General features: G+C 45.9%; 1 protein-coding gene across 5 annotated transcripts in view; it reads left to right on the forward strand.

Moving 5' to 3' along the window:
• LOC144306406 (uncharacterized) overlaps nt 1-14,197 on the forward strand; it is a 148,945-nt gene that overhangs the window by 112,709 nt on the left and 22,039 nt on the right. For 2 of the 5 annotated variants that reach the window (XR_013373505.1, XR_013373507.1), the window contains 2 exons: nt 9,380-9,515; nt 9,699-9,927. The gene's annotated coding sequence lies outside the window, so the exon portion shown is untranslated. Of the gene's footprint in view, nt 1-9,373; nt 9,516-9,698; nt 9,928-14,197 lie in introns of those variants that run through there. The other 3 variants (XR_013373506.1, XR_013373504.1, XR_013373508.1) reach the window with 3 other exon arrangements.

A 14,197-nucleotide genomic window follows, 5' to 3' on the forward strand; every position in this document is an offset into this window, starting at 1 on the left:
GAATTTAAGAAACAAAACAGATGAACACAGGGGAAGGGAAGGAAAAATAAGATAAAAACAGGGGCACTTGGGTGGCTCAGTGGTTGAGCATCTGCTTTCAGCTCAGGTTGTGATCCCAGGGTCCTGGGATTGAGTCCCGCATGGAGCTCCCCATGGGGAGACTTCTTCTCCCTCTGCCTGTGTCTCTGCCTCTGTCTCAAATAAATAAATAAATAAATAATCTTAAAAAAAAAAAAAAGAAACAAAAGAGAGAGGGAAACCATAAGAGACTCTTAACTCTGGGGAACAATCTGAGGGTTGCTAGAGGGGAATAGGGGGGATGGGGTAATTGGGTGATGGGCCTTAAGCAGTGCAAGTGAGTGATGAGCACTGGGTGTAGTATGCAAACTGATGAATCATTAAATTCTACCTTTGAAACTAATAATGCACTATATGTTAGCTAAATTGAATTTAATTAAAAAATAATTTAAAACAAGTGGATGCTGCAGCTCCAGTTGTGTTGTCATGACTGACAGTACATGGCACAGTAATAAGTTGTCCCTATGAGCCCTGCCCAAACTGAAAAACTCGGAGCAAGTGCACGAGTGCTGTTGTCTTAAGCCCCAGTTTTAGAGTGGGTTGATATTCAGTGATAGCCGCCTGAATGGTCCTCATACCTTCCAAACTCCTTTCTACTCCTGGGTCTTTGCATAGGTCCTCTCTCTGCATAGAATGATTCTTCCCTTCCTGTCTGCTCTGACATAGCTGCTGCTTTAAGTCTTTGTCACCTCCTCACAGAGGCTGACCCTAAAAACAGCCTATCAGAGCTGATTTAATCTCTGACTTGTCACTTACTGTTTGGCCTTAGGCAAGTTACTCGACCTCTCTGAGCCTCATATAGCCTTTTCTATAAAATGGGGATATTGGTAACACCTGCCTCTTAGGCCTGTGCTTTGGAATTAGTGAAATAATGTATTTAAAGTACTTAAGGTGTTGCCTAGCACCTGGGTCAGTCTCAGCCGAAGAGAGAATCATCTGTGGAATCATCTTCAGCTCCTAGGCCGAAAGGAAATACTTCCGTACTCATGCATATTGGAAGCAAAGAGATGTGGGTGGTTCTTAAAACATTAATTACCCTAGGATGAGGACAAGCTAAGCAGCATTTATACTGATGGTCTTTGGGGCCTCATGTGGCTTTGGGATTGGAGATGAAAATGGCTTTTCTTATTAAGAGACCCAGGTCTGGTGTGGGGTTATCATTCTACCACGATAGCCCTGGTCATTTCCTTCTATTTGCTCTGTTCTTGTCCTACACTGCACAGGAGAGCTCAGGGATGATAATGATCCTCATTTGTATCAGTTAGGGTCCCAACCTGCTCTGAAATGGTCGTCATTAGGCTTGTAAGCTGTATTTATTTTCATTACTCTTGTACATGCAGAACTGTTTGCCGCTGCCTTTTTCTGGACCATTCTCCCTGCAGCGCTCTTGTACTGTGTCAGAAATGCAACTTTTTATTTCTTCCTGTGCCATTCATTCTATTTTTATAAATCGTACGGGTCTCCTCATCACTTACACACTCATCACTCCCCTGGAACCACCCCCAGCCTTGGGAGGTGGGGCCAGAACACCTCTAAGACCCCCTGTACCTTTGAGATTCCCTCTGCCCAGCATGTTCCCACCTGTTGGAGGGCATTGACCTGGCAGTCATCATCTACGCACTGATTGTTGAGGGCTTCGATCTTTAAATGGCTCTGGGCTACACAGATGAGCACCCAGCCCACCACGGTTAACATCTGAACAGCAGAGGCTAGTTTTCTTCTTCTTAGAGCACTCAGACAACTAATAAACAAAAAGGAGTGTCTCCCAGTTTCTAGGTTTGTGTGTAATCTCTGAGGAGAGAGACATCAACTGGATATGCATGAAAGCCAAGGGCACAGCTGCTGAGAAGCTGTGACTTCACTTGCAGAAGGCAAGAAGCTGGAGATGCAGACAGGGCCTTGCCCGGGCCAGGAAAGCAGACCCAGTCCTCCCAGGACCCAGCTGGGAGCAGTGGCATTAGCATTTCCCACCTCCCCGGAAGGCCCCTGCGTTCCTGATAATCACCTGAGAGCCCCAGCAGCAGCACAGAAAACTGCTCAGGAGAAACAAAAGTCTCTTTCAAGGTGCCTCAGTGAAAGTACAAACAGATTTGGTGTTTACTACAGCCCTAGCTCCCACGTGGCCTCCCTGCAGTAACAAATGTAATTCTGCTAGTAACTGTTTTGGTAAATGAGTCATATTGTAGCAATCTTCATGAATCAAAGATAATTATATTTTTACTCAGCTAGCACTGGTTAAGAAAACTCTCTCATTCTTCAATTAGCTGTCTTTTCACTCTGGTATTTATCTAGAGGGTCTTCTGCATAATATTAACCTAGTTCCTCTTCCTTTTTCCTATCACTTAAGGCCTTTTTGATTTTCATGCCTCCCTATGTTTTCTTGTAATATTCCTTGTCATTGTTCTTCTTTTTACATTTGTAGCAAGCCAGCGTGGTGGATTAAGGGAGGCTTGCCCTGAGGAGACAAATAGTCCTCCACAGCCACCAGAGTTATTTATAAACCGCGACATTAGTGTTTATACTCTGCGAACGGGTTATTGTTCACATCTTGTCTGTTTTCTGCTCAAAATCTTCCCCAGAAAGACCATGGGGTTGAAATTGAATCACTCATTGAATCACCAATGAGAAAACTACTGTTTTTCAGCATCCGTACCAGAAACTCTGTCAAGAGCTTTATTACGCATTTAGCTCTCCTGACGGGTTGCCAGGACTCCACGAGTTCTCTCCATTTTACAGATAAGCAAACTGAGGCTTACAGGGTAAATAATTTGCCCAGTGTCCTACAGCTGCTGCAGAAACTAGTAGAACCTGGTTTTGATTCTAGCAGCTGCTTCATGACCTTTACCTGGTATATGCTGGGACTTCCGAGCTATTTCTCTGTTCTTACCCTGGTTCGAAATGAACATCGAGTCATCAGATATTAGTTCTAGCTCTCTGAACCCCGTTCTTTTGGGGTTTTATGGTGGCTTCACTACTTGGTCATGGTTGATCCATTTATCAAGCCCCTCTAGCCTCCCCTGAGAGTTCCAGCCCTCTACTTATGCACCTGGGGCCCCTGGCAAGGAGCTCCCATCCTTAGATGCGATATTGAAGTTGCCTCACTAACATAACAAAAGACAACTTTATCACTCTGATCGCCTAGGAAATTCCAAAGATTTTAGGGGCTCTCTGCCAGAACTGGGGAGGGAGACCAAAGACATTTCTTATTATAAATCACAATTTCACACCTGGGCATCTTGTAGTTTAAGTATGAGGCCCATGTAGCGCTTCTCAAAATTTAGCACACCTGGGGATCACCCAGATTCTGATTCAGTTGGACTGGGTGGGGCCTGAGAGTCTGTCTTTCTCACAGGTTCACCAGCCATGAGGCCTGACAAATTGAGATGAATTTTATCTGGGTGGAGCCCGGGCATCAGCTTTCAAAAAAAACCCACTCAGATGATTGCAGTGAGCAGCCCAAGCCGGGAGTCTTTCCTGTGGGATTGCCTGCTCTCTCTCCACATCGTCATCTGTTCTCAGATAGGTTATGTTTCTGGGTCAAAACCTGGAGCCTCTTGAGTCAGGAGGATTTTTCTGGCTGTCCTCTCTTCTTTAGACAACCCTCTCACCCCCCGTGATGCTGTTCTCTATCTCTGACTTGCCTTTGTGGCAGACCTTGACCACTGCGTGGACCCCAAAGGCTCAGCCACTTACCTGCTAGATGTCCTTGGGCAAATCTCTCTACCACTCTGGACCTCAGTCTCTTCATCATTAATAAGAGAGAACTGAACCAAATGCTCGTGAAGAGGTACGATTGCCCAAGGCATGCTAAGTTGGACCAGAGCAGAGGCATCATCCTTCTTGGAGGAGTTTTGTGATCACTGGGGCCTTGGGAAGAGTGTATGGGGAGCTGTTTGGGCTTGTTGAACGGGTGGGAGGGCAGGGTGGAGGAGGAAGTGGCGGCTGCTAGCTGGCCCTCCTTCCTGATGAGGATCCTTCACCCCATCACACAGCCAGCTTGGAGGTGGGCCATGTAGGACCTCGGTCTCAAACCACTCCCAGGCCAATCATTTGGCCTCAAGAAGTATCTGCCGTGGAGCATTACCACCAAAAAACACCTACCATCCTCTCAGCCATCTTCCAAGGTGGTTTCAACATGGGGCATCTGCAAAGAAGCTTCGGTCCTCGTTTCTCCATCTGGGAGCAGCCCTGGCTACATCAGTGCCTCCTATTAAAACCAGTGAGCCTGCGGATGGAGGCGACTGCACAGCTTTCCAGGGAATTCGTTCAGTATCTTTCATGTCAGTGATATCTGAGAAACAGGAAACTGTTTTCCCATCTCATTCACATAATAGATAAGATGAGAAATTAGCTGCTGGATGAGCAACCTGGGGGCTGTTCATTTTGTCACAATAAATAAGGCTTCTGCTGCTGTGAGTGTGCATCTGGGTGCGCGTGCACACGCCACACTTTCTCATTTGAGAGCTCCCCAGCTTCACCCCTACAGATGTTGCCTGTTGTGTTTTTTCCCTCTGACCCTGCTGAAGATTTTTGCAGCCTAAAGACCTCTGAATTGGCTGAGTTGTGCAGCCCCATTCAGCTTTGCTTCTGGGCAACCACAGGGTCCCGCTCTCCCAAGCCTCCTTACTGACACCTCCGCTCTGCAATGATCTAAGGTGCTCCTCGGGTGTGGCCCAGACACCAGCCGCTTCTGCCTCCCCTGGGTGCTAGTGAGGACTGTAGCCTCTGCAGCTCCACCCTAGACTGAGTCAGTGGGCCTGTTACCAAGATTCCAGGTGATTCATTCCTACGCACACTCAAATTTGGAGAGCGCTGGTCTATAAGCGCTCACGAGGATCTCGCAAATTCAGGAGATGGGGAGTCAGAGATTCAGCATTTTGCCTCAAATGTATTGTCCCGCAGTTCAGGAGGCTGGAGTCCAAGATCAAGGCTTTGGCAGAGTTGGTTCCTCCTGGAGATTCCGAGGGAGAACCTGTCCCGTGCCTCTCTCCCAGCTTCTGGTGGTTTCTTGGCAATCTGGCCCTTCTGTCTTGGGGTGTGCCCGGATGTCCCCACGACCCCTCTCTTCCCTGCCCCGTGCACACGTGTCTGGGACACCAGTCCTAGTAGACCAGAACCCACCTCGTTTTAACTTGATACCTACCCCTGCAAAGATCCTATTTCCAAATAAGGTCATATTCCAAGGGACTGGGGGTAAGGATTCCAAAATTGTGGGGGAAAGGGCACCATTCAGTCCATAACACACCTGGATTCCGGGATTGGATAGAAACGGCACTGAAGGTCGAAGGTGGCCACGAGAGGGGGGACCTCTCCTTGCTCACTCCTACCCGCCTTCTAGAAGCTCAAGGCTGATGGAGAAGGTGGGCTGGGTCGAGAGGGCAGCGGGGGCAGTGCCGCCGGGGAGAAGCGAGAGTCGCCGGAGCAGGGCTTTTCTGTGGTGGTTGTTGTTGTTTAATGTTTAGAAAACTAAAGAAAGGGAAATCAATTATGGGGCCTACCTGAATTTTATTTCCTCACCAAAAACCAAATTACTCAGCAAACTTATCGCTTGCTATTGCAGGCTTTGGTATTAAAGAAAACAATCAGGCGGGCAGGATTAATCTCTGACAGCTGCCTTATCTTTACCTTGCACCTTTGTTATTTTCTGATGAGCTTCTCCTTTTTTGCTGCCACGTTGTACCATACCTCACTGGTTCCTTTCATTTTATCATCAGGCAAGAGCGGAGGACCTTTCAGTTTATTAAAAAACCTTTATTTGTGAAGAACAAAGAGGGGGGAAAAGGCAAACAATGAGGTCAGACAATCTCCTTCCTGCCAGGAGTCACTCACCTGTTATTTAGAGTGTTATCAGTTCGGGGAGACTTGCATCGTGGAAAATGAGGCTCTGACAAGCTATTCGGTCACACACACACACACATGCACACACACACACCCCAAATCTGACCGACGCCTATCAACCTCCACAAAAGGTCCTTGACTAGCAAAGCTGCAATATTTTCTTTTGTTTCTAAGCTTCTAGAAAGAAAAAAAAAAAAAAGCCTCACAAGCCTGCTCCTCCCTGCACCTCCCAGCCCTCCCCACTTTGTCCTTCGATGCAGCTGAGCCTTCCTGCAAAGGATAAAGCCCTGGCCATTTTGGTGGCCCTGTAACTCTGTCCCACGTGAGCTGGAAACAACCCGGTTGGCTGTCGAGGAGCCGGTGTATCTCTTCTGCATCTTACTTGCTGCTTATTTATTTGGGGATCAACGGTGAGGCACACACTGATCTCTGTTTGGAAGGGCAGTTGCGTGCATGGGGTGGTTATGCAGCCGCACCTGGTGCTTTGACCTGGGTTTGTTACCTGGAGGGGACGCTGCAGATCCCCTCATCGCCTATGCCTCAGTTTCTTCCTGCCTGAAACAGAGGAGCTTCAAGAGGATGATATTTAGGACTCCTGCAGTTTCTAAGTCTCTACATCCTTGACCCATTTTGCCGCAGAACTCCTTCCAAATATGGGCATGTTTAAGTTTGACCACTGTGTTTGCCACTCATTAGCAGCGTGGCCTTGAGCGCGCCACTTAAACCTCTCCGAGGGGTGGATGAGATGCTCTCTAAGGTCTCACGTGGATCTACGGATCTATGAAGTGGGGATTGATCTATTGTTCTACATCACAAAGAGCAAATCAAAGAAGCTCAAGATTCAGGTTTACCTGCTGCTTGTGTCTCTCATCCCAGTTGGCAAGGTGCATTCGTTTTCTGGGGGCTTTTTTTTTTTCCTTTTCTGCATAACAGATTACCACAAACTTAGTTTCCATGGGTCAGAAGCCTACCTTTAGGTAGCTGGATCTTCCACCCAGGGTCTCTGAAGCTGAAGTCAAAGTATCAGCAGGAGCTGGGCCCTCATCTGGGGCTCAGGTCCTTCTCCAAGCTCATAGGTCTTTAACAGAATACACCACCCTGTGGTTTAAGCCCGAGGTGTTGGTTTTCTTGCTGGCTTTTGGCAGAGGAAGGCCGCCAGGTTCCAGGGGATGACCACCGTTCCTTGTCATGTGGCCTCTATCCGCAGTTCACAACGTGGTTAGCAGAATGGCTCTCTAATACTCCTGCTTTTAAGTGCTCCTCTGATTAGGTCAGGCCCACCCAGGATTGTCCCCCTTTTGTGTGAGGATGAGATCCCTTCATATTCCCAGACCCCGCCCATCCTCAAGGAGAAGGGATTATACAGGGTGCGCACATTAGGAGGTGGGCATCTCACATACCATGCCATGTCTCCAAATTCCCTACTAACTTCTCTCTAGGGTCCATTGCCTCCTATAAGCAGTCTAAAATTTTTTCTCCTTTTAGTTTGGCAGTGGGGGCAGACTCATTTTGGACAGAGGTAGAACCCTTGGTTGATCTGTTTGCTCACTCCACTGAAAAAATGGGAAATAAATGTTACGGTTTGCCTAAGAGCAACTCAGAAAGACTTCGAGGGTATTATTATCCTCCAGGGCAAGAGTAGGAATGGCTGTCAGCTGGAGAGAAGGCACGCCACCAGGCCTAGCCAGAGGTGTTGGGGATTCCATCAACATGTCCTGATCTGCTTCTCTCTACATCACAGGTCTTAGTGAACTTGAACCATCCTGCCTCAATTTTTCTTTCATTTCCTGTGTCACTGATCTCAATTTAGAAGCGCAAACTGGGTTTTTTAGCTTTTTGACCTTGTTTCCTGTTACTTTGCCCCTTCTTCCCTCTAGATCCTAATCTCTGAGATTCTGACCTCCAGAGTAACTTTATCCAGATTTTGAATTTTTCCCTGTTAGTATTTGATTCTGTCTCTGAGTCCAAGCTGGACCCTGGCTGTTGTATGATTAGCTTTGGCAACTGAGAAGCCCAGTCCCTTCCCCTAATGAAGATACTCATGGGCCTGCATGACCCTCTGCGTGGCCATGTTGGGTTCTGACATGCTTCCTAATCCTCTGTCTCCTCTTCCCTTCTCCTTCTCACCCCAAGGTTCTGAACAATCTTCAGGAAGTGAGTTTTGAAAAGGCATGGAAAGATGCCAGCTTCTCAGCCTAACATGCTTCTGGAAGCTCTGTGGACTTGCTCACGGCCCCTGGGTCAAGATCAAAAGCTATGTCCTTTCTCTGGGGACTGTTGTCCTGGCCTTACTGAGAGGATGGGGCTCCAGATCTAATAACAGAGGTCTTTTCCAGCCTCAAGAGAGTCAGCTGCTCTCTTCCTATCTCTATCTTTAGCTATCTCTATCTTTGTATGCACATACGACACACACACACACACACACACACACACACACACACAGAAACACTCAGGCAATCAAAACTAATGAGATACTACTTCATACCCACTAGGATGGTAATTATTAAAAAAAAAAAAAAAAGGAAGATGACCAATGTTGATGAGGATGTGGATAAAGTGGACCCCTTATGCCTTGGTGGGGGAATGTAAAATGGTGCAGCTGCTGTGCAAAGTAACATGGAGGTTCCTCAAAAAGTTAAACATAGAATTCCCATATGATCCAGCAATTCCACTTCTGGGTATATACCCAAAGGAACTGAAAGCAGGGACTCAAATAGATGCCTGTACACCAATGTTTATAGCAACTTTATTCTCAATAGCCAAAAGACGGAAACAAATTAACTATTAACAGATAAAAGGATAAACAAAATGTGATGTATATGTATAAATAAGGGGATATTATTCAGCCTTCAAAAGGAAGGAAATGCTGACACCTGCTACAACATAGATGAAGCTTGGGGACATTGTGCTAAGTGAAATAAGCCAGGTACGGAAGGATGAATATTGTATGATTTTACCTATCTGAGGTCCCAGGAATGGTCAAACTCCTCAAGAAACAGAAGGTGGAATGGTGGGTTACCTGGAGGCTATGGGAGGTGGGGGAGTTACTGCTTAATGGGTTCAGAGTTTCTACTTGAGAAGATGAAAAAGTTCTGGAGATGGACAGTGGTGATGATTGCACAATTTTGTCAATGCATTTAATGCCGCTGAACTGTGCACTTACAAATGGCTAAAATGGTAAGTTTTATGTCAAGTATATTTTACCACAATAAAAATAAACAACACACAGGTATGTTAGTAGGTGTGCTTTGAAAGCTCATGATATGCAGATTAAGTAGTATATTACAGTGATGTAGGCCCCTTCTGGAAAAACACCCTGTCAAAAGGAGAGAAGTTGGTATGGGGGTGGGGGGACATTAAAGTGTGTAAGTTCTTTTTTTTTTATTATTTATTTATGTATGTATGTATGTATGTATTTATTTATTTATTTATTTATTTATTTATTTATTTATGATAGACATAGAGAGAGGGAGAGGCAGAGACACAGGAGGAAGGAGAAGTAGGCTCCATGCCGGGAGCCCGATGTGGGACTCGATCCCCAGACTCCAGGATCGCGCCCTGAGCTAAACCGCTGAGCCACCCAGGGATCCCCAAAGTGTGTAAGTTCTTTCTAGCAAAGTGGCACCACATCCAGTTGAATTTATTTTATATTTAATACTCACATACCAAAGCCACGTGCTAAATGACAGCATGATACCCTGTGTTTTTATAATCAACTTTTTGAACATGGGAAAAGTTTATTTTTAGTGCCAAGGATGATCCAAACTGTTCTTCTATTGCAGAAGATGTTTAAAGGGATATGAAGATGACATTGAGATGAAAAATAAATTGGCCTCAGCTCAGAGAAGAAGGCGCTGAGGTCAGCTGTGCTGTGCAGATGACAGAGCCCTGACTGGGAGGTAGATTTGGGCTTTGGTCATATATTAATCAGTTTTATGACTTTTTAACAAGTAATTTAACTCTGGGGACCTCAGGACTCTTTTAATGCATAAAATAAAAGGGTTTGTACTAGAGTTACTCATTCATTTCCATGCATTAACTGAGCACCTACTTGGAGGGAAGCAATGGGAAGCCCTGGTCTTCGCCATGCTGGAACTCACAATCTGCTCTTCTTCTTTTCGTCCCTGCTACCCCTTTCCAACCCCTGTTTTCTCATGTTTGCAGGTCTAGCTTACTTCCCTTCTTATGCTGCTTGCCATCTTTTCCTTGCAACCAGCTCCTTAAGGCTGGTTTAATCCACCCCTATTAGACTGTGAAGCCCAGAATGGCAAGGGTCATATCTTGTACCCTCCTTGCACCCTTTCTAGTGCCTAGCAATAGACATCATACAAAATATATGCTCAATAAATGCTTTCATAGATTATTTTTCTAATTTTGAAAGTAATTCAAAGATTAGTTGAGAAACTGGGGAACAGGAGAAGTGAGTCCTGTAAAGAGGCTATTGCCAGAGTTTAGGAGAAATGATGGAGCCTCCATGAAAGCAGGGACAGTGGGGCAAGAGGAAGCTAGGTGAAGTGGGTGACATTTAGCAGATGGTACTGGTCAACTTGGAGTTTTGAGTCCTTTGGGTTGCTGGGTCAGGACTCAGCAGGCCAAACTGCGGGCCCCACCTGCCAGTGCCAGGCTGTGGGGAGCACGCAGGACGATGGGTGGGGCCCCTGGGGTGGAGATACGAAGCAGGTGGCATGTGGAAGCACGGGCAGGTGGTGGGCGTGGGGAAGAGGCAGGGCTGAGGTGGGTGGGGTAGAGCACAGGAAGAGGGGGGGGTGAGTGGGATTAGCTCCCTGGGGAACTGGCAGCAGATGGGAGGGCCTCCTGGGCGGGGCCTGGCAGGAGTGAGACGAGGACCAGTTTGGGAGAATAGAAGAGGGGGCAGGATTTTTAGGGCAGAGACCCAGACATGGCAGTGTCAGATAAGAAGCTGGGTACAGGGTGGGGACTTGATCACAGATAAAAAACAGAGGCAAGAGTAAAACAGGATTTGATGTTTATTCAGTCCTTCTCTCGTTCCATACATTTCAGCTGTGGACCAGATGTGCCAGGCATGTTACTAGACCAGAAGGGTGGGGAAAGGCAATCAGAAAAGCAAGATTCTGGACTTCATGGACCCCCACATTATAGCAAGAGAGAGCATAAGATAGAAAAGTAAATATGTCAATAATTTGGGAAATACCAGATGTATCAAACATCTAATTGTGTACCTGAAATGTAGACAGCTTCTATTTGTTAATCATACCCCCCAATAAAGCTGGGAAAAAAAGGGGAAGAAAAATATCAGACAGAGGTGAGTGCTGTTAAGGAAGTAATGCTGGATAATGAGAGGGACCATTGGGTGGCCAAGGAAGGTCAAGCAGGAGCAGAACCTTCTGTGTTGTGACTGGAAGGATAGAACATGGCCATGTGTGTGAAGTTGTGAGGTCCAGGCCGAGGAAATGACGAGGCCCAGGTGGAGGAAAGGACAAGGCCCAGTGAGGAACTGACAGGAGAGAGAGGTAGGAGGAGGACCGTGACACAGGTCTGTGTTCCAAGATGAGGCTGAAGAAGGGGGCAGGAGCCAGACCTCATGGAGTCTGTAGGACATGACAAGGGATTTGAATTTTATTCTAAGGCAAAATGGAAAGACATGTGAAAGTTTAGGAAAGAGGATGGTTTTTGGTACTGAGAATGGTTCTACAGGAGTGGAAAGTTATTTCTCATGGTTCTGGAGGCTAAAAATCCCTGGTCAGGTAAACGTGGTTGGGTTCTGGTGAGGCCCCTCTGACTTGCTTACGGATGGCTGCCCTCCTCCTATGCCCTCATGCTGGTGTTAGGGGAGAGCCCTGGTCTCTTTTCCTTTTATAAGGACACCAGCCTCATCATGGGGGCTCCACCTTCATGACCTCATCTAAATCTCATTGCCTCCCAAAGGCCCTACCTCTAAACAGCATCACACTGGAAGTCAGGGCTTCAGCATATGAATCTGGGGAGACGCTGACATTTCCTCTGTAATGAGGGGTGACTTGACATTTTGGAACTATCTGTTGGCTGCTCGGTGTGGATGAAGGTGGATATGTATGTATGGTGTGGATAGGTATGTGTGGGCTAGGTGGGGCAGGAGGGGATGCTAAAGGTCTGAGATACTAAGTTACTTAAACTTTTATAATAAATCCCTTTTACTAAGGACAGGACAATATTCTAGAGTCTGGGTCTTGGTGAGTTAGAACTAGAAACAGGTAGGGTCTGTTGTGGATCTAGGTGGCAAATGGGTCCTCAAGGTGAGTGACCAAGACGTCTGTGTGTGCACATACGTATGTGTGCATGCTTCTGCAGGGGTGTGGGGGTCGGAGAGGGAGGGCGAAGGAGGGATGGAGGGAGAGAATATCACAAACTGACTTCCAGACCCTACTATTTAAATGACAGCCATCATAGCAGAGGTACAGGGCAATTTCAAGTCTCAACAGTTTCCACAGAGCCTAAATGAAACATAGCATGTATGGAAAAATGTGCACGTCTTGTGAGAACAGCGCTATGAGTTTTCACAAGGGGAACACACCTGGGTAACCAACGCTCAGATCAGTAAACAGAACCTTCCAGTGCCCTTTATTCTCCCTTCTGGTCATGGCCCCTCCCCCAAGAGTCACCACTGCCCCCACTTCCGACAGCTTAGATTAGCCTGTGTGTGTACTTAAAATAAATGGAATCGCTGATGCTATTTTAAAGTTGTTTCCAAAGCTATTTTGAAGCTTTTTCCAAAATGACACATGAATTTGGAAAGAGAGAAACCAGGAGGTACTTGAAGACATGCTGTTGAAGTCCCTCCGTAGTCCCTCCGTACAAAGGGCTCCCAGTTTCAAAGTGTCTTTAAATTCAGGGAGTGGTCTGCACGTGGTCTCTAACTCCTGAAGCTTCTGTCTTAAGAAGTCTCATTCTGTGTCCTCCCGTATTGAAAATCTGTCTATTCTGCCGAAAGAAGTAGAACGTGAATTGGGGGTTCCCCAGAGGCTGACCAGCTAGATTGGTCCCTTTGGGGACATGATATTGCACAGCCGAATTTCGCACTTTTGTCTTTGCAAAGCAAAATGTAAGAAAATAATACAATTGAGAGAAACCAATCACTTTTTATCTTATATACATCTTAATCAACCTTCACAACAATATTTTGAAGTAGACATTATTATTACAATTTGCAGGAGGGAAAGCCAAAGCTCAGAGAGGTTAAATGTATTTGCTAGAGTTGGCATTGCTGGGAAATACCCGAGTCGTGGCCTGGCTTTCAACCCCACCTGCCTCATACCACGTCGCCCCCAGCAATGTCAGGAGCGCTCAGTACCACTTCTTCCGTTTCCCTCTATTGATTATGATTTTCAGCATAGAGCAAATAACACATGTTTCATTCATTCAACAAATGAGGCCATGCCCCTTCTTGAGGCTGTTCTATGTTCTGGACAGTGTCTCACATGTTGGGGAAAAAATACTGAACAAATAGAGACCTGGTTTGTGTCCTTATAGAACTTGGAATTTAGTGGGGGACACATATAAATAGTATAACTACACAAATGATTGTAAAATAGAAACTGTGAAAAGTGCAAAGAGGGTAAGAGACATGGATACCAGGAGAAGTTATATCTTTTCCCTTGCTTTTTCACCCCCAAGCCCTGCAGACACACACACACAATTTTTTTTTTTTTTTGTGACAACAGGGACATTGGAGAAAATTTCCTAGAGAATGAATGCTTTTGAGTTGAGTCTCAGGGAGAGGTAGGTACTAACAGAGTGAAAAGGAGAAGAAAGTACATTCCAAATAAAATGAAGAGTATGTGCAAAGGTCCTGAGGTAGGAGGGAACAGTGTATACATAAGGGGGTGAAAGAAGAACAGAGTAGCAAGAGTATATGAGGAAGGCAGAGCACACTGGGAAATGTAAGAGAGTAAGAGAGAGACAAACAGGAACCAGACCTCCCAGAGCAAAGAACCTGAAGCATATTTCACAGAGAGTTTTTTTTTTTTTTTTTTTTTTTTTTTTAACAGGGTAGCAAAGCAAATGGAACACAAATTTTCAGCTTCCTTTATCATCTCTCCTGTTCTGGAGAATGCTTTGCTGCTAAGTGTAAAGTCCCTTGGAATTAACTTTATTTGTTTCCTTTTGGGAAATATGTTCATCCCCCAGTGCTTTACAGAACCAAATTAAAAATAAACATCTAAACCAAATTAGGCTGCCTAGAAACACTGATAATATGAGCCAAATTGAAACCAAGTTGACATGCTGAGTTCATGTCAGGTTAACATCACTGTGACCTCCTAAT

Source organism: Canis aureus, chromosome 37, assembly GCF_053574225.1.
Source record: "Canis aureus isolate CA01 chromosome 37, VMU_Caureus_v.1.0, whole genome shotgun sequence".
NCBI classification, from domain to species: Eukaryota; Metazoa; Chordata; class Mammalia; order Carnivora; family Canidae; genus Canis; species Canis aureus.